This window comes from Erythrolamprus reginae, chromosome 4 (assembly GCF_031021105.1).
Source record: "Erythrolamprus reginae isolate rEryReg1 chromosome 4, rEryReg1.hap1, whole genome shotgun sequence".
Lineage (NCBI taxonomy): Eukaryota > Metazoa > Chordata > Lepidosauria > Squamata > Dipsadidae > Erythrolamprus > Erythrolamprus reginae.
This window is the reverse complement of record NC_091953.1, coordinates 94,400,671-94,425,594: the sequence shown is the minus strand read 5'-3', so window position 1 is coordinate 94,425,594 and position 24,924 is coordinate 94,400,671. Positions and strand designations below refer to the sequence as shown.

The following is a 24,924-nucleotide window of genomic DNA, read 5'->3' as shown; positions in this document are numbered from 1 at the left end:
GTGTGTGTGTGTGTCCTACAATTCACATTAATTCTCGCGGTAACTCACCTACTCTTCTTTTAGTTAAGTTCAAAACATAATTCTATATTGCCTTGGACGGGAAAAGAACACTCGGACACCAAGCTGGGTAAAATGGGTCACTTTATTAAATATTAACAGAAAGACCTGCAGGGGTCACTAAATGGGGCGGAGTTTCCTGAACACAACATACTTGGGCAACTTAAATGGGCGTTATTCCAAGCCTGGTCAGGGGGAGGCGTGTCCCGCCTACTCCCGACCCGAAAGCCACGCCCAGCATGTGGGAGGGCTCACCTTGCATGACCCGGAACCGGAAATGACGTAGGTGAGCCCCAAGGGCACTCCCTTCGCACCTCTCCGTCCGTGGAGGAAGCGTGAGTTGTGCAATGGGGGTGCCAATCATCTTACAAAAGATGCCCAAAGGAGAACACACAGTTGCTACTGATACCCTTTCCGCCCCGTTTCTGCCATATAGTGACCAAGAATATAAACATCCAATTGCTGAATCAGAACCTATTTACATACAGATGCACCCCGTAACCACAAATCCTTACCCTCGTCCAGGATGGAGTAGGCGAAAAACAATCTGTAGCAAATGCCCTAAGACTGCAAAAATTCCTACTCGGCCCCAAACCAGGCGACCTATAAAAACATCCTGGATTGAGCGGAGGGTGGGTGGGTGTCCGTTTTGCGGCGAGCTCGTCGGCAAGGGAAGCCAGGGGAGGGCAAGCAAGCCCAGATAAAGGGCACATGCCCCGCCCCTCGGCTTTCCCAGAATGCCCGAGCGGCCGCTGATTGCTCAGGGGCGTTCCCACGCTATCGCGGGGAACGCCCCCCAGCTGATGGGGGAGCCGAGTTGGTTCCCGCCATCGGCAATTTTCGTCCAGGCGATATTTCGCCTGGCCTTTCATTTGCCTTGGACGGGAAAAGAACACTCGGACACCAAGCTGGGTAAAATGGGTCACTTTATTAAATATTAACAGAAAGACCTGCAGGGGTCACTAAATGGGGCGGAGTTTCCTGAACACAACATACTTGGGCAACTTAAATGGGCGTTACTCCAAGCCTGGTCAGGGGGAGGCGTGTCCCGCCTACTCCCGACCCGAAAGCCACGCCCAGCATGTGGGAGGGCTCACCTTGCATGACCCGGAACCGGAAATGACGTAGGTGAGCCCCAAGGGCACTCCCTTCGCACCTCTCCGTCCGTGGAGGAAGCGTGAGTTGTGCAATGGGGGTGCCAATCATCTTACAAAAGATGCCCAAAGGAGAACATACAGTTGCTACTGATACCCTTTCCGCCCCGTTTCTGCCACAGCAGGGGGTCAGATCTCTATCTTGGCCCCCTGCTCCCCCCCCTAAGCCTGCCCCAGCTCACGCAGGCACCACTGCAGGTCTGTGTAAAAATTGCCACTCCTGACATCTTCCTAAATTGACCCAGTGAAAGCTAGGGGGGGGTTTAAAAACACATGCCCGTGTGTCAGATCACTTTGCCTCCCCCTGCCATGTTAACCCATAACCTGGTCCCGTCAACAGCTGTTGGTGTGACGGCAACTCCGCGTCCCCTCCATGTGGGGGTATCAGAACCATACACCAGAACCACACACCACGGCCGTAGGCCCCGTACGACCGGTGGTTCACCATGACATGACATCACTGTGCCAAGTCCTTCACCGACACCAGGTCGTTGCCACCCGTGTGCAAGACCAACAATCTGTTCCATATGCTCTGCAAGCCCCGGGGGACTGCCACGACTTGACGCCACTGGGCCAAGTCCTTCACCACCACCAGGTCGTTGCCACCCGTGTGCAACACCAGCAATCTGTTCCATATGCTCTGCAAGCCCCGGGGGGCTGCCATGACTTGACGCCACTGAGCCAAGTCCTTCACCACCACCAGGTCGTTGCCACCCGTGTGCAACACCAACAATCTGTTCCATATGCTCTGCCAACCCCGGGGGACTGCCATGACTTGACGCCACTGAGCCAAGTCCTTCACCATCACCAGGTCGTTGCCACCTGTGTGCAACACCAACAATCTGGGTCCGGCCCATCACTGCTCCCGACTTTTCACAACGGAAGAGACCCGTCTCAAACGAAGACCTCCGAGCTCAAGCCTTTCCGCTGAAGCCCCAGCGACTCAGCAACCTCCACATTCCTGAAGATAATGTTGCAGCTCAATGTTCAGCCACCAAGCCACGCTGTGGCTGCAGTTCACTACTGTGGGCAACGGAAGGGCAGCTCCTTCGCACTTCGCACGTAACAAAGTGGAGCAGGGCCAGGACCTAGAGAAACGATAAGGATACAAAGACAGTGTTAGCCACCCGATCCCAAGAGTGCTTGTACTCAGGTGCTCTGAATCTACTTTATGAAAGCCACTGACTTCCATCTGCCACCGGATTCATTACTTTGCTGAGAACTTGTTGAAACCTGCATTCAGTATTGTTGAGGGAATACCACCCGATATCTTGCCGATCCTCCTGTAACGGCCCCTAACTGTTATTTTAAAAGGCACCCTTCCCTGGCTTCATCGCTTTACTTGCACTGAGTCCGTCATACCTCGGCATCTATCCTTGTTTGATATACCAGGCCAGTGATCAATCCACCATCTGCGTTATTGGTCAGCCACCATGTGTAACCAACGCGGCTGCTGCAGCCGCTATTTAACATCAGTTTGCTGGCCCAGGGAACCTTGCATGATCCACTACTATGAGATCATGACAGCACCTTGCAGACCTACCATGTCCCAAAGGCCATTTTTATGGCTGTCGTGTGAAACAGCCTCGCCTCGTTGGGTGAGGATCTGGGTCTCATCCAATGCCCGTTGCCCCTGAAACTGGGCAATGTATAGCAGCTTACTAATTTCTCCCCAATCTGAGTCCTTTCCTTGGACCATCTCTTGGTCATTCCCCCTATCCTCAAATAGTTTGACGCCGAGGTCTTTTGTTAGGAGAGCTAAGCCCACCTGTTGCCCCTACATGATGGCATGTAACCATGTGGTCCAACCTTCATTCCTTTGCTTGAGCGATGGCGCCGTCCCCCAATTCTGGGTACCCTGCGCCCCAGCCTATGCCATGTGGCTGCCAACCGCCTGCCCATGCACACATACTCCCTGTTAACAGACTGGGCCTCCTGTTGCTGGCTCGCTTCACTCCACTGATGGGCCAGCTGTACACCATAGTCGCAGTCCCATGTTCCTGTATTCCTCTCAGGAAATCATAATACTCTTCCTCCAGCATTAAAATGCCAGGGGGATTAGCCAATATGTTCCGTGGCCTTGCTTGCTAACCCAGGGAGTAAAATAATTGCAAGAAATTTATGAAGATAAGCAAAGGCCCATGCCAATGCTTTCTTTACCGTTAGCGCATGGATTAGCTTTACCAACATGACTTAATCAATATAACCATAATATTAATGGTACCATCCTGGCACCACGACTTCAATATTGTTTATGATAATAACATTTTCTGAATTATTCATTAAAAACAATTAATATAATGCTTAATAATTATATTAAGCTTAAAATCAACTCAAACGTGAGTTTGATTCAGATGACCTCAATGCTTAGCGTTCTTGCAAGCCCCCCATTCCGGTAAGTGACTATACCATTTCTTATGAAAAAACTAAAGGGGCTGAGATAAGCCGACTAATTTATTTATTTATTTATTCGATTTTTATGCCGCCCTTCTCCTTAGACTCATGGCGGCTCACAACATGTTAGCAATAACACTTTTAAACAGAGCCAGGCTATTGCCCCCTCAATCCAGTTCCTCATTGTCTTACTCATGAGAGGATTAGCCAGAATTTGGGAGATTTCCAACCTTCAGCATGGTAATGACATGGGGATCTGCAGGCTGTAGTTATGGTATTAATAGTATCTTTCAGTTTTGCTTGTCCAGAAAGGGGGGGGGGCTTGCTACCAACTACACCCGTACTGTTGTAGCCTCCAGTACAATAACTTCACATTTGGAAATGTGGCAAAATTCAGAATATTAGTAGCACCATTCAGGGAGACATAATGACTTCCATGCGCAACTGCTCCAGGATCTGGCACATCATGATAATAATAATAATAATAATAACAATAATAAATACCCAGGAGCAAGCACATAAGAAAACCCCCCTGTTACCAAGTACTCCTTTAGTGCAGTACATCACTAGTTAAGTATGGCCATAAAATTAACAAAGATAATTCCTCAGGGCATATTTGACCAGGAGGATTGCCATTAAGCCAACTTGAAAGTGAAGAGGAAAACATACCAAAGTAAACCTCTGGCCTGATAACATGTATATATTCTCAACAAAAGCTTTAATAAACAAATTTTTTTATGTAAGGTGTAGAACATGTTTCACCTGCCATAACAGTTTATATTAACACTGTCACCCTTCTTAAAGCGTGAGAGCAATTATTTATTTATTTATTTTAAATTGAGGGTAAGGGAGCAGCATGAGGCTATGTTTACTTACCGCCCAATAACCTAATTGCTATTTTCAATGTGATAAAGAAACATATGCCAGACCTGTCTGCCAAACAGCTTCTTAGGTCCCCATTCCACCGTGCTTCAAAGAAAGGCCAAGATATATTTCTGCACAGTGCTCTCGGTAGGAGATCCTTACATAGGAAGAAACAAACCCTTTTATATTCAGCAGCGCTGTTCCAAATGGAGTGCAGGGATATATGTTTGATAAAAGTGTAATAAAGATTAACAGTCTCCCAAGTAGCAGAAAGCCTTCGTCATTTGTTGTACTGTTTCTGCTAAACCCGCTTCTGAGCAGAAGCCAAGGTTTTAACTGCAAAGTTGCTGTCAGAAGCCAGCTAAGTCCCCTGAAGCTATGATGAACAAAAGGGGCAAAGGTCTATAGTAAAGCTACCGTCTTTTGATCACTAAAAGCCATTTTTCACTGACAAGGCAGTCTTTCCATAGACCCAGTTGCTCAAAACCCCTAACCTGGTTTCATGGCTACTATCCCTGATTGATATTGTCCCTCTTTGTGAGAAAAAATGCCATAAGAGGGCACCATTATCCACTGGGTATGAAAGAACTGTTAACAAATGGTAGTGAGACCGGGTTGCTGAAAAGCATTTCCGAATATGAAAGTTTTACTCCCCCTACCATTTCTATGTCCACCACATTATGGCTCAATTATAAATCTTGTTCTAACCAGTGCTCAAAACCTAGTGGCTTGTTTGGCCTAAAGGGGGCCTTATTTGTCGCTAAAAATTGCCTTAAAGGAATGCTCACAGTGCCCTGTGGAATTGGTGGGGCGCGCAGAGGGGGGGGATTTGCCCACCAGCCCCGCTGTCATATCACAACCCATGTGTTGTGCCCCCCAGTAAATTAGTTTAATTGCAAATTAATTCATTTTAAGCGCACTCAATTCAAATATATTAACTTAATAAATTAAATCATTTTGATAATTCATTAAGCACAATCCATTCCCATATACTGACTTAATAACCTAAATCCTATATCTATATCTATCTATCTATATATATATATATTGATCACTTTATGTTCAACTAATTCAAGTATAATCATTTCAATAACTTAACTCTTTTTAATTCATTCCACTTAGGATCAATTCAAGTATACTAGCTTAAATTAAATTAGATCATTTTGATTCATTCCTTTTATGCTCAATCAAAATCTACTGACTTAAATCGATTAAATTTTAATAATTTGATTCAAGCTCAATCAATTTCACTATACTGACTTAATAAATTAAATTGTTTTTACAAATCAGTTTATGCTAAACCACTTCAAGTGTACCAGTTTAAATAAATTAAATTGCGGCGCAGGCGGAGTAATAGTCGGACACAAGGTGTGGGTATAACGGGGTCACTTTTTATTCGAACAACTTAACTTCTTAACTTCTTAACTTATTTAAACCATTAACCCCACATGACCTGCAGGGTGCAAAATCAAATGGGGGCGGAATAACGTAGCCAATTCAGACAGAGCAACCCTGGGGCGAAAACTCCTTGAAACTGGGTGCGGGTCCTGGTAAACTACACCTACCCCCTGCACCCATACTACGCCACACCTGGCGTGTGGGATGGCTCGCTACTGGTCTATGTTAAACTCCAGCAAGCGAGCCACAGGAGCGACTCACTCCCCGAACCCAGGCCGGTCGAGCCCTGTAATCCGAGAAGGAGCTCGCTCCTCACCTCGGTAGAGGTGCCCCTAAAGGAGCTCACCAGTTGCTATTTAGTTTATTTTCCGCCCCCTATCGGCCACAGCAGGGGGTGAAATTTTAATTTATTCCCCCTGCTCCCCCCCCCCTGCACATATATGTGCAGGCACCTCTGCAGGTCGGCTATAAATTTATCGTTCCCACTATCGGTCAAGTGTACACCGTCCTGTCTGTACAAGTCTATGAGGGACGCCCTGATGTCTGGATGGTCTATCACTCCACCCCCAGCCTGAATCACCCACTTCTTAACTGCTCTGTTTACCCTCTTCCTAGCCTTATCCACTGCGCTAGGGCTTCTAGCCTGCCGCCAACTCCTCCTGGGCAGGATGTTGGACCACCACACACACGTATCTGGCCACCGCTCCCAGATCACTTGCAAACTCTCCCAAATGTGCCACAGCAGCTCTACACCTGTCATCGCTCCCAGATCGTTCCCACCAACGTGCAAGACCAAACAGCCCGGCACCCCTCGCACTTTCCCACTGTTGAACAACAGGGGAAGAACTTCACGCCAACGTAGGCCTCAGCGGCCCAGCCACTGAACCACCGCTCGATCAATCTCCAAATTCATGCCGGGCGTCGTCTCACGGGCCCTCCACTCGGCCCAGTACACCATGCTGTGGCCACATATCAGGATTCTGCGGCGCCAGTCAAGTCGTCGGGCTAGAGAAAGGGAGGAAGCAGAGCAGCATCAGACTGGCGGCCCGGCACAACCCCCCCGCCCCGCCCCACTCACCTAGGGGCGGATGTACGTCCGGAAGGCCCCAGATCTCCAGCGGCCCACTGTCTTTATATCCAGCCTGCTGAAGCCTTCGACTGCTGCCAACGACGCTGCACCTATTCTGAATGAGTGAGTCCCGTAACGTCTGGGGTCCAAGCCCAGCCTTGCCAGCGGCTTGGACGTGACAGCCCAGAACTGGTACCTGGTCAGGGGTTCACCGGACACATGACAAAACAAAAAACCCGGCTCTTCACCCCTGTGGGCCCAATACGCCACCAGCGCTGCCACCGGGCACACCCGCCGGTTGTTAGCCCGGGAAAGTTGGACCGTCACACCTCTACCCCTCTGGTCGGTCTTGGACCGTCGAAGCCTCAAGGACACCGAGCTACGACCTAACTTGATATCCCTTGTGAAGAACGCCTGGCCGGAGCTATCGGCTCGGGAAGCTGCTAGAACCTCGCTAACCCGAAAAGCCCCGAAAAACAAGGTCACCGCCACCGCGTGGTACAGTGATGCCTCATACTCAGAGCGGCAGAGCCGACCCCACAGCTCGTAAAGCCCCATCAAGTGGGTGAGCTTTAGGGGACGCCTGCTGTCACCCTGGGCCTGACCTTTCTCCCTGATCCATCCCTCCAATGTCTTCCTAATCCTGAAATCCCCTGTGGTGTCCGAAAAACCCCGAGACTTGGCTACGAAGGCCAAGCCTGCCAGCTTGCCCCTAATCGTCTGGGCAGACAACCCACGGCGGCGGTTAAGCGCGCAAAATTCGAGCAGGTGTTCGACCGGGGCCGGCCAAAGCTGATCGTATCTCCTATCATGACGAAAAGCCCAAAATTCCCTACCTGCCCGCTGGTATGCTCTCCTGGTGCTGGGAGCTATGGACAAATCCATGGCCTTGCTTACGTCGGCCCTCCAATCAGCCACAGATGCTGTGGGGCTGCTTCCGGGTGCTCCTCGGCCTGTGGGGCAAGCAGCCAGAACCTAGCCAACTGCCCCCTTGACAGAGCATCAGCCACCCCGTTTCGTACCCCTGGAACATGATGTGCCCGGAAGAGCATATTATTGGCAAGACATCTCGTTACCATATGCCGGACCAAACCCATAACCCGTTCGTTCCTAGAGGAGAGTGTATTCACTACGTGTACTACCGCCATATTGTCGCACCAAAAGTGGACTGTCCTACCGGCAAAACTGGATGCCCACAGCTCGATGGCCACGACAATTGGGAATAGCTCCAAAAATGTCAAATCCCTACAGATGGCCTCTCCGCGCCACTCCTGCGGCCAGTCAGCCCGAAACCATTTGTTCTGCCACACCACATCGAAACCGGTCGTGCCCGCCGCATCGGACTTCACTTGAAAGTCCGCTTTCAGCAGCATATCCTCTCGCCACAATGACACACCGTTGTACCCGTCCAGAAACCCTTGCCACACCACGAGGTCCTCCCTAACGCTCTTCGATAACCTGATCCTGTGGTGCGGTTTTGTCACACCAACCGTTGCCCTGTACAGTCTAAACATAAAGGCCCTACCCGGCGCAATCACACGACAAGCAAAATTCAAGAGGCCAGCCAGCTCCTGAACCTGTCTCAGAGTCACCTTCTTCGCGGCCCGGGCAACCCTCACCGCTTCCTTGAGTCTAGTCAGTTTGTCCTCGGGTAGCCTACACGTTTGTGCAACGGAGTCCACCTCGATGCCTAAAAATGTCAGTCTAGTCGAAGGCCCCTCGGTCTTTTCGTGAGCCAAAGGTACGCCTAAATCCGCGCATAAAGCCTGGAAACCCGTCATTCCCTGCTGACAATCGACGGCGCCCGCCGGCCCCGCGAAGAGAAAATCATCCAAATAATGTACGACAGATGCAAAGCCCGTACTTTTAACATGGGCCCACTCCAAAAAAGAACTGAACTTCTCAAACAGCGAGCAGGATATAGAACACCCCATTGGCAAGGCCCTATCAACAAAGAACCCGCCCTCGAACTGAAAACCCAACAAGTCGAAATCCCCCGGGTGAATGGGCAAAAGCCGAAAGGCCGATTTGATATCACACTTCCCCATCAGTGCCCCCACTCCGCACGCCCGGACCATCGCGACAGCCGTCTCGAATGGTGTGTAGCGCACCGAGCAGAGCTCCTCGGGAATGTGATCGTTCACCGATTCACCAGGGGGGAACGACAGGTGATGTATGAGCCTGAACTCTCCCGCGGCCCTCTTGGGCACCACACCGAGTGGGGACACCTGCAGGAAGGGCAGGGGGGGCTCCGCAAAGGGGCCCAAAACCCGGCCCTCGCGCACCTCCTTCATAATTTTGTCCCGCACTACGTGGCCCATACCTGCCACCGACCTCAAATTGTCCGCCATGCAGGCCCTACGCGGCCCACCGTACGGGATCCTGAAGCCCGCGGAGAACCCCGCGAGCAGGAAATCAGCACCCTTCTTGGGGCGGTAGCCGGTGAGCCAATACTGCAACCTGTCCAATCTAACGGGGGTTGGGCCCCTTACCTTGAGCTCCCCCAGGTTGGGGTTTGGCGGGGGTCCCGGCGTCCTTGGAGCCGGCCCCTCCCCGTCCCCTGTAACAAGCGGAGGTCGGGTGTCTACCACTACACAAGGCGCAGGCGTGGCGAAAACGACAATATGACCTGGAACAGGCCCCCCTGGCGCCGTACTCGTAACAGTACGGCTGGCCTCGAAAGGACGACCCAGCCGTGCTGCGCTGGCCGGAGGCCGGGGTCCCCGTCCCCACCGCCGGGCGGGGAAGAGTAGCCTCCTTGCCCGTTGTTAAGAGCAGATGACCTGTGGGTGTTCGCCCACTGGCCGGAGTTGACGCTTGCTGCGTGGCCTGAAGCCACAAATCATTATGCCGCATATCCCACGGCCAGTGTCTATTGTGGGCGGCGAACCTGCGAAAGTCCTCGTCATAGCGCTTCCAAGCCTCCCCCCCAAACTCCTGATACGCTCTCAGAATCATGTTCATGTACAAGATGAGCTCATGTGTCTTATGGACATCATCTTCCACCACCACAGAGTGGTAGGCCAAAAATGCATACGCCCACGACAGAATCCCCTTGTCCATTTTGGTGCCTTTTGGGTCATCCGACCCCTTCTTGCCCTCTTTATCCTTCTCCTTCTTAGACTTTTCAGGTAGCAAAATCTGAAACATGTCCACATAAGCGCCCCGCCAAATTTTACGCTTGAGGGACTGGGACATGTGCATACTAAGCGGGGTGTCCGGTAGGCCCGGCGCGAAAGGATTATCGCTGTCAAAAGAGGTACTGGTGGACCCCGAGGTGGTTGACCCTGAGCTGTCCCTCGAGGTATCCCTCTTCCGTTTGTGCCTCCTAGCCACTGCCCTTCTACGCCCCCTCCTCCAAACTTGAGCCGCTGTGCGGGAGCGCCATGTCCTCTGACCCCCCTGTGTGGTGCGTTTTGTAGCCCGTAGCCTGCCGCGAGGCCCTCTTGGGAGGGACCACCGGTGCCTAGGCACAGGGCACTCACCCCAGTGAGAAGAGTCGTCGTCTGCATCCTCGGAGCCGGACACTGTTCTCCTGGCCTTCCGCTGCCTGCTGCGCTGCTTCGCGCGCTGCGTACCGCGCGCCCTCCGCGGGCTGTCCGCAGACCCCGACGAGCTCCGAGACCCCTCTGCATTGTCCACGCCCGTGGCACGGCCTCGCCGGGACCTGCCCCGCTTCCTTGGCCTTTCATCAAGTTTCTCAAGTAAGGAAGACAGTAAATGTGAGGAAACCGAAAGGGAATCCCCATCCCTCTGCCCCCTCCTGGCAGGCCCTGCAGCGGGGGCCTCAGCCCCAGATAGACCCGTTTCAGACCCACTGGGAGTGACCTCCTCTGCCCCAGTGGCCTCGCCCGCACCCCCCGGCGCAGCCACCGGCCGGGCCCGGCCCTGGCGTCGACCCCTCACCGCTGAAGAGGCCCCCCTATGGCCCGCTGAGCGCCCCCGGGGGCTCACCTCCCCGCTGGGGCTGCCTTCCCCTACCGGCCTCCCGGACTGCCGAGCCCCCGGGGCTTCCCCCCAATTCCGCTTGGGGGCCCGCTTCCTCCCGGTGCGGCGTGGCTCAATGGGGGGGGCCCCCGGCCCTCCGGCCTGCCCCCCCGAGGCCCGCCGCCGTGCCCCCGAGCGACTACGTCCACCCCCCGCCATGCCTCCGTGCTCAAATGCGCCTCCAAACCCTGTGGGGGGTGTCGCCGAAGCGAACTAAGGCTCCAGCCGCCGCTCGCGGCTCTTCTGGCCTCGAAGGCCTGACGCTCCGGCGACGCTCGGCTGCGCAGCAGGCCTTCAGGCCTGTGACGCAGCTCGCTGGGAGGAAAGACAGCAGCAGCCTCGCCTCACGATGCTCCGGGCGAGACTGCTGCGCCACAAGGCAGCCCCCTTTTATAGGGCTGCCCATCTCGCCCGGCCAATCGGTGCCCACGCACCGCACCACGTGGTCACGGCACCCGACGTGGGTGCCGTGACTCCGCCCCCCAACATGGCGGCCTCCATCCCCGCCGATCGCCGCAAACCCCACTGGCCGGTAAGTCGGCTGTGGGAATTGTCTGAAACGTTCAGTTTATGCTCAATCACTCAAGTATACTGACTTAAATAAATTAAATCATTTGATTCATTCCTTCTATGCTCAATCAATTCAAGTTTACCTGCTTAAATAAATTAAATCGTTTTAATTTGTCCATTTTTTTTATAAGCAATTCAAGTATACATGTACTTAACTTTACAAGATTGAAACATTTCAATTCCACCATTTTATGCTCAATCAAATCAAGTAAACCAACTTAAATAAATTAAGGCATTTTAGGATGGATATATGTTTATCCCAGGCATCTTTAAATTCAGTTACTATGGCTTTACCAGCCATGTCTGCTGGAAGTTTGTTCCAAGCATCTACTATTCTTTCAGTAAAATAATATTTCTCACATTGCTTCCGATCTTTCCTTCAACCAACCTCAGTTCACTTTCCTATTAAAATGCTTCCCTCCTGAATCTTATTTAAGCCTTGAAAAAGTTACATGTATTAAATGCCTCATGTGCCTTCAGATATGGCTCTGAGTGTCACCTATGGCGCACGTGCCAGTTTCCCCATCATAATAACATTTACCTACTTTAATATATCTGACAACTTATTTACTGAATGCAACAGCTCATTTGCATACTTGGGAAATCATTCTTCTAGGTAAGTTGCAACTTAACATGAGGTGATAGCTTTGAAAGTTTCCAAAATGCTGCTAATATAATTATAAATTTAAAGTCTTACTTCACGGCAGCCTCCCAACGTGGCAGCCCCCCCCCCAGCGCCGCCCTGCACGCGGAACACAAACCACGTGGGGGAAGGGGGAAAAAAAAGACCTCCCCGTTGCCGCTGCTCGCTCTCAGCGCTCGCCTTAGTTGCCCGGCACCGAAACGCTCTGGCGTGTTGCCAGCTGGGTCATCAGAGCCCTTGCTAACCTGCCCGGGCGGACCCACAGTCCCTGAAGCCGCGCTCCCAACAGGCAAGCCGGTAAAAGCCCCTGCATGCCCCGCCGCTACAAACACAAGGTTGGGGAGGGGGTGTTGGGGCCGTCAGCCCACGCTAGCCATCTGACCACCTCCCCCTTTCCCCAAGCAAGCAAACCGGGCAGGAAAAAGGGAATCTTCGAAGTTCCTGTAGGCGCCGTCCTGCGCGCTGCCGGCAATGAAGAAGGAGCGGCGATCCAACGAAGGAGGCGAGCTCCGTTTTGCGGCGAGCTCGTCGGCAAGGGAAGCCAGGGGAGGGCAAGCAAGCCCTGATAAAGGGCACATGCCCCGCCCCTCGGCTTTCCCAGAATGCCCGAGCGGCCGCTGATTGCTCAGGGGCGTTCCCACGCTATCGCGGGGAACGCCCCCCAGCTGATGGGGGAGCCGAGTTGGTTCCCGCCATCGGCAATTTTCGTCCAGGCGATATTTCGCCTGGCCTTTCATTAGTATTAGCTTTTTGACAATAATATTAACAATAATATTAATACTTTTATTATGCGTGTAACTATATTGTAATTGTACATTTTAAAATTTGTTTCTATTTATTTTTGGTTGACTGTGGCTGGCGATCAACTTGAATACTCCTCAGATGGAAAAGTGCAATAAAACCCAAATAGTGATAAGAATAGCAATATTTCTGAAACAATATTAAAAAGATAGAAGACATTGGGTCATGTTCTCTTGTTAAGTTTTGTTCGAGGATTATTCAGATATAGTCTTCCTTTATTCTATTTCTCCACCTTATTTTTAAACTGCTTAGATTTGGGGGAGAATGGTACACTGACAGAACTAAACTAACTCCAAGCATTTTCTGTTTTCTACAAAACATGCTTTTTATATGCCATCACTGCTTCAAAGTTATACTTCAAGCTAACTATAAGACTTTATGGCTTTTTTGAGAAGAATAGTAGATAGATAAATAGATGGATGGATGGAAGGTAGGTAGGTAGGTAGGTAGGTAGATAGATATAGATTTTGATTTTATTACCAAGCATTAGGCATAAACTATTCAGATTCTATCTGAACTAATGAGTGTTTAGAAATAAGAATAATAGCATCTTTTCTATCTCCACAATATCTACAGATACTCTTTGATAACAAAGCTCATAGTGGAAGAATTAAAATAAGCCTAGACAATGATATTGCCATCAAGGAATGTAAAGACTGGCATGTTTCTGGATCAAGTAAGCTTAAAAAACATACTTTTGTTATTACTTATTTAGTGCTTATTAGGTTTTATTGAAGGCCTAGTGATGCATGAAGTTAAATATAGTATTTGCTATGTTCTGTAGTAACTATATTTTTTAAAGTATGTTTGTCAACTGAGCACACAATTTGAATATGTGTGTTACATCATTTCACCTATAGTCCTTAAAAAAGTCTCTTTCTATATGGTTAATATTTGAATTACAGTGATCCCTCGGTTAGCACGGGGGTTACGTTCCAAGACCTCCCGCGCTAACCGATTTCCGCGTTATACTGGATGCGGAAGTAAAAAAACCTTCTGCGCATGCGCGCCCTGGCCGCACATGCGCAGAAGGTGGAGCGACGCAAATTCGGAGGCTGGCAATGCAATGGTGATTTTTCCGGGCTCCTTGCCGCTACCCCCCGCCCGCCCGATTCGCCCCGCTCACCGGCTTTCTTGGGGCAGCGCTGGCGGCAATGGCAAACCTCCCTCCTTCCCTTCTCTCCTTCCTCTCACCGGCTTTCTTGGGGCAGCGCTGGCGGCAATGGCAAACCTCCCTCCTTCCCTTCTCTCCTTCCTCTCACCGGCTTTCTTGGGGCAGCGCTGGCGGCAATGGCAAACCTCCCTCCTTCCCTTCTCTCCTTCCTCTCACCGGCTTTCTTGGGGCAGCGCTGGCGGCAATGGCAAACCTCCCTCCCTCCCTCCTTCTCTTCTCTCCCTCCCTCCCTCCTTCTCTTCTCTCCCTCCCTCCTTCCCTCCTTCTCTCCCTCCTTCCTTCCCTCCTTCCTTCCCTCCTTCTCTTCTCTCCCTCCCTCCTTCCTTCCCTCCTTCTCTTCTCTCCCTCCCTTCTCTCCCTCCCTCCTTCCTTCCCTCCTTCTCTTCTCTCCCTCCCTTCTCTCCCTCCCTCCTTCCTTCCCTCCTTCTCTTCTCTCCCTCCCTTCTCTCCCTCCCTCCTTCCTTCCCTCCTTCTCTTCTCTCCCTCCCTTCTCTCCCTCCCTCCCTCCTCTCCCTCCCTCCCTTCTCTCCCTCCTTTCTCAAAAAGCACTTAAACTGTAACTGTACTGTACTGTACTGTGTAATGACAGAATAAAACCCCCCAGCCCTCACCTGTGTTTGAATTTCATTCATTCACTCAGTCATTCATTCATTCATTCTTCTGTACAGACTGTGTGCCACTCAGTCCCAACACTTTTAACCCATAAATTACCATTTCCCATCCCCTTAATTACCATTACCTACTGTACACATTGAATAAGACTCTTAAGTTATGAACAATAACATATTTATTTACATTTTTTGGGGTGGGGTGGGGGTTAGCATAACTGGGATACAGTAACTAGGGATCTTCTTCTATCACCATTTCTACAATGGACGCTGCAGGTGATGGTGTGACAGACCTCTTGGTTTTTGTGACAAACATGGTCATGGGCAGTTGTTGGCGCCGTTTCTTTTTCTGGGCTAACATGGATCTGTATGGTGCAAAGATGTTGTCAAGGGAGGCGTTAAACTGTATAGAGCGAGTCATGTTGGGATCCCAAAGTTCCACCATGCGTTGTACATTTGAAGTGGCTCTGTTCAGTTCTGCAAGCCGCTCAAGCGTTAGGCCAACATCTTCTTCTTCCTCAGCTTGTTCAGCTTCCGCTTCCTCCTCTTCTTCACTCGCTGACCTGGTCAGCTCCTCCAGATCTTTGTCTGTCAGCGGTAGGCCATGCTCATCAAGCAAACCATTGACTTCCTCTGCTGTCATGTCAACGAAGCCTTCTCCACCCAGTGCCTGTGCCAGCTTCACAGAGGTCTGGACTGCAGCATCTTGGATTTCTTCGGGAGCAAATCCCTTGTAATCATGCACCACTTCTGGCCACAATTTCCTCCAGCAGGCATTCATTGTCTGTGTCTTCATATCTGTCAAGGCATTCTGAATGTTCTTCAGACAAGATGCAATTGTGTACTGACGCCAGTAGGCCTTCAATGTGAAGTTGTCATCAGCATCCATTGCTTCCACGATGCTTCCAAGAGAATTGCGCGTGTACAGTGCCTTAAATGCACGGATAATACCTTGATCCATCGGCTGGATAAGCGATGTGGTGTTTGGTGGCAAGAATTCAACTTGCACCCCATCATGTTCATGGTCCAGGTGATCATGGCCGCCAGCATTGTCCATTAGGAGAAGCACTTTGAAATCCAGTCCTTTGCGAGCCAAATACACCTCCACCTGTGGGATGAAGCAGTGATGAAACCAGTCCCGCGTGAGGGGTTTTGTAATCCATGCTTTAGCATTATGCATCCAGTACACTGGCAATGCATTCTTATTTCTGTTCTTGAGGGCTCTTGGATTTTGTGACTTATAAATTAGCCCTGGCTTCAGCAAAAAGCCTGCTGCATTCCCACACATGATCAAAGTCACTCGATCTTTCATGGCCTTAAAGCCAGGGGCTTTGGCTTCATCTTGCATCAAGAAAGTCCTTGAAGGCATCCTCTTCCAGAACAGGCCTGTTTCGTCCATGTTGAACACCTGTTCTGGAAGGTAGCCCCCTTCTGCAATTAGCTCTTTAAACGTGCGCTGGACAAAGTTTTCTGCTGCACCTGTATCTGCTGAGGCAGCTTCTCCGTGCAATGACACACTCTTCAGACCATAGCGCCGTTGAAATTTCTCAAACCACCCTTTGCTTGCTGTGAATGTGGCTGGGGCTGAGGCTGAGGCTGCAGAATGACAGGAAAGGGAGAGAGAAGTGACTTGAATGAAAGCATAAAGAGTAAATGCCCACCTCCTTCCCTCCTTCCTTCCTTCCTTCCTTCCCTCCTTCCCTCTCTTCTCTCCCTCCCTCCCTCCTTCCCTCCTTCCTTCTCTTCTCTCCCTCCCTCCTTCCCTCCTTCCTTCTCTTCTCTCCCTCCCTCCTTCCCTCCTTCCTTCTCTTCTCTCCCTCCCTCCCTCTCTTCTCTCCCTCCCTCCTTCCCTCCTTCCTTCTCTTCTCTCCCTCCCTCCCTCTCTTCTCTCCCTCCCTCCTTCCCTCCTTCCCTCCCTCCCTCCCTCCTTCCCTCCTTCCCTGCTCCTTCCTTAAAAAACACTTAAATACAGTATCTAATGACAGAATAAAAAACCCCAGCCCTTACCTGCGTTTCCCTCATCTGCATCGCCTTCTTCTGTGTCTTCAAGACGGTTGTACAATTGTTGTGCCTTGGTTCTGATAGTGTTGGTATCCAAAGCAATGCTCTTTTTGCGGCAGTCTTGTACCCACAGGGACAAAGCAGCTTCCATCTTCATGAGCCGCTTGTTTCTAGGCGTCACCATTCTTTTTGCAGCCTTGTTGAAGGCCATCAGAGAACTTTGCCTTATCTTTTTCTCGTCGTCACGAATGGTTCGCACACTCGATTCGTTGATCCCATACTGCCGACCAACATCTGCATAAGAGCGTCCCCCTTTCAGCATGTCCAAAATGTCAATTTTCTCTTTAATTGTGAGTATCCTCCTGGTCTTTTTAGCGTCGCCGCCAGCACTCCGAGCACAACGTTTAGGAGGCATCTTGCAACAAGTCTGAACAAGTTCCAAAAGTTCAGTTGCAAAGCTTTTTTTTGCGTTTGCAACGATTGGTCGAGATTTTGGCCAATCAGCAATCAGCATGACGTCATCGGGCGGGAAAAACCGTGGTATAGCAAAAAAAAACGCAAACTTATTTTTTAATTAATATTTTTTGAAAAACCGCGTTGCAGCGTTTCGCGCTAATCGAGAACGCGTAAATCGAGGGACCACTGTATTCATTTTTTTAAAAAAGTACATCATCAGTATGCTTTTTTTTATTGTTAATTCTTTTATTTTACATAAGACAATAATGTATTCTCAAGAGAAATATAATTTATGATTGAACAAAAAGTTACTGAGGTTGTGCAATTATTACACTAATTGAATTATTTACTAAAGTTCTAATTTGGAACTTTAGTAAAGATTCCAAACGGAATATATATTATCTTTATGATATAAAAAAAAGCAATCACTTTTATTTTTCTATCAAAACTTCCAGTACATTATTGTTTATAAATATTTTTAAAAGTAAAACAAAAGGAGAGGAACCTAGTAAATATTTAATTTCTAACTTCCCCTTTCATTGTATTCAACCTAATTTGCCTTGTATATTGGTATAAGGGTAAAGCTTTTTTGAATTTGCCCTAATTCATTACAACATAATATTGATTTGCTTTATTTAAAGTCAAGATTTATTGAGCTCTAAGGATGGGTTTCAGAGTGAACACATAAGACTTAATTAATCCCATGTCGAGACAACCTTTCCCATTTGTGGATGACTCTGTTTTTCTTCTCTTGTACAGCAATTTCTGGATATGTTCTAGAAAAATTTTGGACCATTTGATTTCATTCAGTACTGTACATTTGGATCATAAATTGTGATGTTGGATTTGTTGAAGTTGTATGTAGTACTAATACAAACAGATAGCAATAGCAATAGCACTTACAGTAGACTTGTATACCACTTCATAGTGCTTTAGAGCAGTCTCTAAGCAGCTAAAATATAGGGCACAATTGTGTAGAGTTGCTTTGAAAGACAGGGCAAGAATCAACAGGTTGAGATTGTATTTTGGTTAGACAGGAGGAAAGATTTCCTAACGGTAACAGCTGTTCAGCAACAGAACAGAATGCCTCAGGGGATGGTGGACTCTGTTTATGGAAACAGACTGGATAGCCATCTGCCTGGAATATTTTAGTTTTGAATTCCTGCACAAAGAGGGGTTGATGTAGAAGATTGCCAAGATTTTTTCCAGGTCATATATTCTGTGAGTCCATAAAACTAATGGCAATATGTTATATAACAGAGCATCCCAATATATACAACATATACTTCTTTAACTAGAGCAAAATGCTGGGCCAACACTTCTTTTTCATCTGTATCCTCCTCCTGAACTCACTCTGTACTTCCCTCAAACTCATTGAATGCAATTGCTTTTCCACATTGCTGTACCAATACTTCCAACATTTCAATGAGAGGATGTGTATTGTAGCATCCTCCTTCTCTGTTAGCTCCATTATTCTCAGTGAGCTATTACTGGAGCCTGGAGGCTGTTGGGGCCTGGATGGGTGTCAACAGACTCAAACTCAACCCTGATAAGACGGAGTGGCTGTGGGTTTTGCCTCCCAAAGACAACTCCATCTGTCCGTCCATTATCCCGGGGGGGGAATTATTGACCCCCTCAGAGAGGGTCCGCAACTTGGGCATCCTCCTGGATCCACAGCTCACATTAGAGAAACATCTTTCAGCTGTGGCGAGGGGGGCGCTTGCCCAGGTTCGCCTGGTGCACCAGTTGCGGTCCTATCTGGACCAGGAATCACTGCTCACAGTCACTCACACCCTCATCACCTCGAGCTTCGACTATTGTAACGCTCTCTACATGGGGCTACCTTTGAAAAGTGTTCGGAAACTTCAGATCGTGCAGAATACAGCTGCGAGAGCAATCATGGGCTTCCCCAAATATGCCCATGTTACTCCAACTCTCCGCAGTCTGCATTGGTTGCCGATCAGTTTCCGGTCACAATTCAAAGTGTTGGTCATTACCTATAAAGCCTTCATGGCACCGGACCAGGATATCTGCGAGACCGCCTTCTGCCGCACGAATCCCAGCAGCCGGTTAGGTCCCACAGAGTTGGTCTTCTCCGGGTCCCGTCGACTAAACAATGTCGTTTGGCAGGACCCAGAGGAAGAGCCTTCTCTGTGGTGACTCTGACCCTCTGGAACCAACTCCCCCCAGAAATTAGGACTGCCCCCACCCTCCTTGCCTTTCGTAAACTCCTTAAAACCCACCTCTGTCATCAGGCTTGGGGGAACTGAGACATCCCCCCGTTTGCCTATGTAGTTTTGTGCATGATATGACTGTGTGTATGTATTTTATATATTGGGTTTTTTTCTTTTTAGACTTTTTAATGTTAAATTGTTATTTTAGATTTTAATTATTAGATTTGTTACTATGTATTGTTCTTATGGTTGCTGTGAGCCGCCCCGAGTCTGCGGAGAGAGGCGGCATACAAATCTAATTAATAATAATAATAATAATAATAATAATAATAATAATAATAATAATAACTACAGATGGATTTTGTTTCTTGGCAAATGTATAACAATCGTATCTTCTCTGCTTGTGTTTGCCTGTGTTTATTTGCTTTAAGTGATTTCAAAAAACAATTTTATTATGCTGGAATAATTCTTCGACATGTTTGAATTATTTTCTATCACCCTTCAGGAAGACCAATATGGACATTTATTGTTGGATTTTTATTGGTACATTCTTGACAACAGACCGCTCCAAAGCACTGTCATTATCTGTGACTGGAAGACATATGTGTCTGTCACATTGTTCCTCATAATCCTCTTTTTCTTGCCAATATTCAATGGAAGAATAAAACAGAAATGCCTTTCTGTTGGGTCTTGACATGACTTAATTCTCATCATTAAAACATGATTCTATCTTTCTCATTGTTTTCCTTTCTCTTTTTTCTTCTGGGTTATTTATGGAGGAAAGCACTTTACTCAGAACTAGGGGTTTCATAGATCATGCCAGGCATGGATGAAATCTAAATGTTTATAAAAGCTCTACTGTTACAATATCTTCTTGCCTCTCATTGCTGTGTTCAAGAATTGAAGTCTATCTATCTATCTATCTATCTATCTATCTATCTATCTATCTATCTATCTATCTATCTATCTATTTATACTTCTATGCCGCCCAATCCCAAAGGACTCAGAATGGCTCACAACAATATAAAATTACAATAACAATGACAATAATAAAAAAAAGTCAAAGAAGAAACGATCAATTGCTAAAATCCTAATTAAAATTTAAAAAACAATTCAACAACACGTACTAATCATTCATACCAAATTCATATATATGGACAAGCTAATGTTGATTTAGGGCCCCCAGGCCTGCCCACATAGCCAGGTCTTTGTGGCCTTATGAAAGGCCAGCAGTGTGGGGGCCGTATGGACTTCAGGTGGGAGAAGGCCCTCCCGTGCGCTCCCGCCAACCTACATTGTTTAACTGATGGGACCTGGAGGAGGCCGACTCTGTGTGCTCTAATTGGTCTCTGGGAGGTATGTGACAGGAGACGGTCCCATAAAGAAGTCTAGAAGTCAGCTAGATGGTATGGGACATTTTGAGACCAGTTATTTATCCATATAACTTACCACATAAACGTACATATGAGTTGAAAAATTTTGAACGAGTTCTGAAGTTTAAAGGATAAACTTAACCTATAATAGTATATAAGAAAGTCAGGGGTGAAATGCTCCTGATTCACTCGTGTCTTTCGGTCATCGGAGAGCCAGTCACAAAGGCAGCACGAGGTTCTGCACACCTCCTGGATGCCACCATTTAAGTTCTTTTACCCTCTGTGCACGCACAGAATGCTTTGTGCATGCACAGAGGGTAAAATAAATCAACTGGCGACATCCAGACCATCCCTCTGTTGTCACTTATGGCCTAGTAGTATATTAAGTGCTTCAGCAAAGCACTTGCTTTGCTACAAAGAAGAGGGAGTCAACCTATTCTCCAAATCTCTTAAAGGAAGGACAAGAAGCAATGGCTAAAAACTAATCAAGGAGAGAAGCAACTGAGAACTAAGAAGAAATTTCCTGACAGTTAGAACAATTAATCAGTGGGATGACTTAGCTCCATAAGTTGTGGGTACTCCGACACTGGAAATTTTAAAGAAGACATCGGACAACCATTTTTCTGAAATGATATAGAGTTTCCTGACTGAGCAGGGGGTTGGTCTAGGAGGCCACCAAGGTTCCTTCCAACTATGTTATTCTGTTGTTCAAATGTGGCTGACCATTGATTTGAAGCTGCATGCTCTATGTGACACCACTTCCCTCTATTTCAGTTCAGTTGTACTCCTCAGGGCCTATTTTATTTCCACATTATGGCTATGCAAGGTGGAGTTGCTTAGCAACACTTCAGCAGGCCTCCGTGTTCAAAAACAATTGTATACAAATATCCATTTATTAGTAGAATTATCAGGTCTGCTCCCTAACTATTCCATGGAATGAATAGTCATTTTTAAAAGGACTACAGTGGAACCCCGACATAAGAGCTGCTCTACTTAAGAGCAACTCGAGATAAGAGCTGGGAGGGGAGAGATATTTTTGTTCTACTTACAAGCCCAAATTCGAGATACAAGCGCCAAGGAGCTGTCTCCTGAAGCCAAACGCTAACTTCCGCGTTCGGCTTCAGGAGACAGCTGCGAAGCGGCGCGCGTGTTTTAAAAGGTTGCAGCCGGCCTGGGGGGCTCGGGGGGGTGCTTGCAGCTTTCTTTCTTGCTCTTTTTCTTTCTCTCTTTTACCTTCCCTTCCTCTATTTCTTCTTTTCTTTCTCCTTCCCACCTTCTTCCCTCCCTCCCTTCACTCATTCCTCTCTTACTCTCCCCTTTCATAAGTTTCCTTGCTTCCTTCCTCTGTTCCTGTCCCTTCCCCCTTTCTTTCTTTCTTTCTTTCTTTCTTTCTTTCTTTCTTTCTTTCTTGCTCTTTTTCTTTCTCTCTTTTACCTTCCCTTCCTCTATTTCTTCTTTTCTTTCTCCTTCCCACCTTCTTCCCTCCCTCCCTCCCTTCACTCATTCCTCTCTTACTCTCCCCTTTCATAAGTTTCCTTGCTTCCTTCCTCTGTTTCTGTCCCTTCCCTCTTTCCTTCCTTCCTTCCCACCCTCCGTCCATTCATTCACCCATTCCTCTCTTGATCGCTTAAAGCCGGTCCCTGGTGCAAAAAGGGTTGGGGACCTCTGTCCTACAGGATTGGGTGGCAGAGAAGTTGAACATATGTAAATTTAAAAGTTTAAGAAAGTTTACAAGTTAAGTGAAAGAAACTTCATTATTCATTTATATGTACATGTACATTTCTTCATTAAAAACATGTCTTTCTGCATAATTTAGACTAACTTTGTGAGTTTTTTGAGGGCTGGAACCAATTAAAATTATTTACATTAATTCCTATGGGGAAAAGTCGTTCGAGATAAGAGCTGCTCGACTTAAGAGCCCAGGTCCGGAACGAATTAAACTCGTATCTCGAGGTACCACTGTAATTGGATAAGCTTTGATTATCTAATTTTGGTGTCAGCTTCCAGAACATTCATTATTGAACCTAGTAACAAAAACAAAACATAATCTCCTAATAAATCCCCAATGCTCAGCTATTAAACTAGAAGATCACAGCCCCTGAGACAACTTCACTTAAGGACTTAGTCTTGCCTGTTTGTGATTAGTGCTACTTTTGAGTATTCTACCGCTCTCCATTCATCTATGCATCTAAACAAAAAAGTGAGAATTAGTAAATGGGTCTGCATTGCTCCATGGCAACTGTATTTTCTTGGTGCTTATAAATTATTTTTTAGAATTCACAATCTACAAATAACCTAAGATTTGTTTAATACGGTTATAAATGCAGTCAATTATTTAAAACATTAGTGCTAAATTAAATGGCCTAGAAAAATTTGCATCGATCCCTTCCTACTTTATTCTACTGAATTATGAAGCACTTTATGCATTTATTTATTTGTTTGTTTATTACATTTACGGTATATAGCCATCATCTTACATTGACATAAATAATTAAAGCAACATTAGGATTTTTTTTAAAAAAATAGTTTGTTAAGAATACTACATTAATCTATTAAAACCATAATCATTTACCATTAAGCACCAAAGTTAAATTTCCAACATTCTTGTTAAATTCTCTCACCTTGTCTCAGTGCTTACTGGAAAAGATACAGCTTTTCATAAGGCTGATAGAGTAAACTGGACATTAAAACCATTAAAAGGGGTAGAGGTATCACTGGAGAGGTCCACCATTATAATTTTGGAGTATTCTGGAAAGCGCAGCAGTATTCTGTACTGTTTTAAAGAGCAGAGAAGGATGGAGTTTTGGTGTTCCCTTTTTTTTTTCCAGCTACAGCAATAAGATGCTCTGTGGGTGGATGGGAGTGGTATAACCAATAAGACACTGGGTCAGTAAAGGAATATTTCCTTTCTGTGACTTGAAGTCAGTGTTTGATTAGGCCACTTTATTGCAATGGTTAATATTGACTATCTTAAGTTAATAATGTAGTACTGGGAGGACTGACAATTGCTAGGATGACCTGATGCAAAAAGGGGGATAGATCTCCTACATATGTAATAGCTGGGTAGAGGACAGCATATAGAATAGAATAACAGAGTTGGGCAGGATCTTTGAGGTCTTCTAGTCCAACCTGCTGCTTAGGCAGGAAACCTATCAGCAGGTATTTTTGCCAAGCATACTTCATTCCTTGAAATCCTGTTCTGATTCATTGCTAGAAGTTCAAGAACTCTCTTCTTTTTTGTCATTTGGCCTTCTTTGTTGGCATTGCTCATTTTTTTCAACCATTTGAAAGAGAATTGCAACACCATTCCAGAACCTGAGAAAAAGAATGCTAAAAATATCAAATGCATTTGCCAATAGTGACTGTTACCACATGTGAACTTTCCTGATTTTCAAAATAACACTCCTGCCTCCGCAAAAATCAAACTTGATATTGGCTACAACAGCCACAAATGAGGCTTAAAAGCCTCATAAACCTTTGATATGGAAATGTAATGATGGAAGCCAGTCTCTTGTATTATTTAATAGGACACCCTCTGTAACACAGTTCACTGATGTCTGGTACTTTGTCTCTAAATGCATTAGAAAAATCCAGAAACATTGAAAAACATTTCTTCCACATCTGTAAAGGAGTAACACTTCAAAAATGTGTCAGAATGATATATTATGGCTTTAAAAAAGCATGAGAGAAGGAAATCTATAAATCCAATGATGCTTCTTTTATCCTCCCTGTCATCTTCAGAAATGACCAAGTATCAAGTCAAAATAGGCTAGCAGTGTGTTTGAATAATGCTTCTGTCACAAGATAGCTTATAGTTTTCTTTGGGAAACCGCAGAGATAAAAGGGAGTTGTCCTCCCTAAATATTGTCATTGGATAATTTGTTCTAAAACGAAAACTAAAAGTACCATCAGTCCCCATTCTAATTTTTTGTACTTAGACATCATATTACACTTGCAATGAAAAACCATTTGAGTTGTCTTCAGTAATAATGTATGGTATGAATTATAATTGGAGAATGAACATTTCTACATAGTTATTGTAGAGGCAAAAACAAAAGGAAAGTTGAAGACACTGTATTTGCCCTCCTATTTTCTCTCTCTCTCAAATTTTAAAGATGGGGAATATTTACTAAAACCATTTATCAGTTCATATCATGCCACTCCAGATGGGTTTGTTTAATTTTATCGGTGTCTTATCCAT

General features: G+C 47.0%; 1 protein-coding gene across 1 annotated transcript in view; it reads left to right on the top strand.

Annotated features, from left to right (window-relative positions):
* LOC139167154 (mucolipin-3-like) overlaps positions 1-24,924 on the top strand; it is a 51,065-nt gene that overhangs the window by 5,863 nt on the left and 20,278 nt on the right. The window lies entirely within an intron of this gene.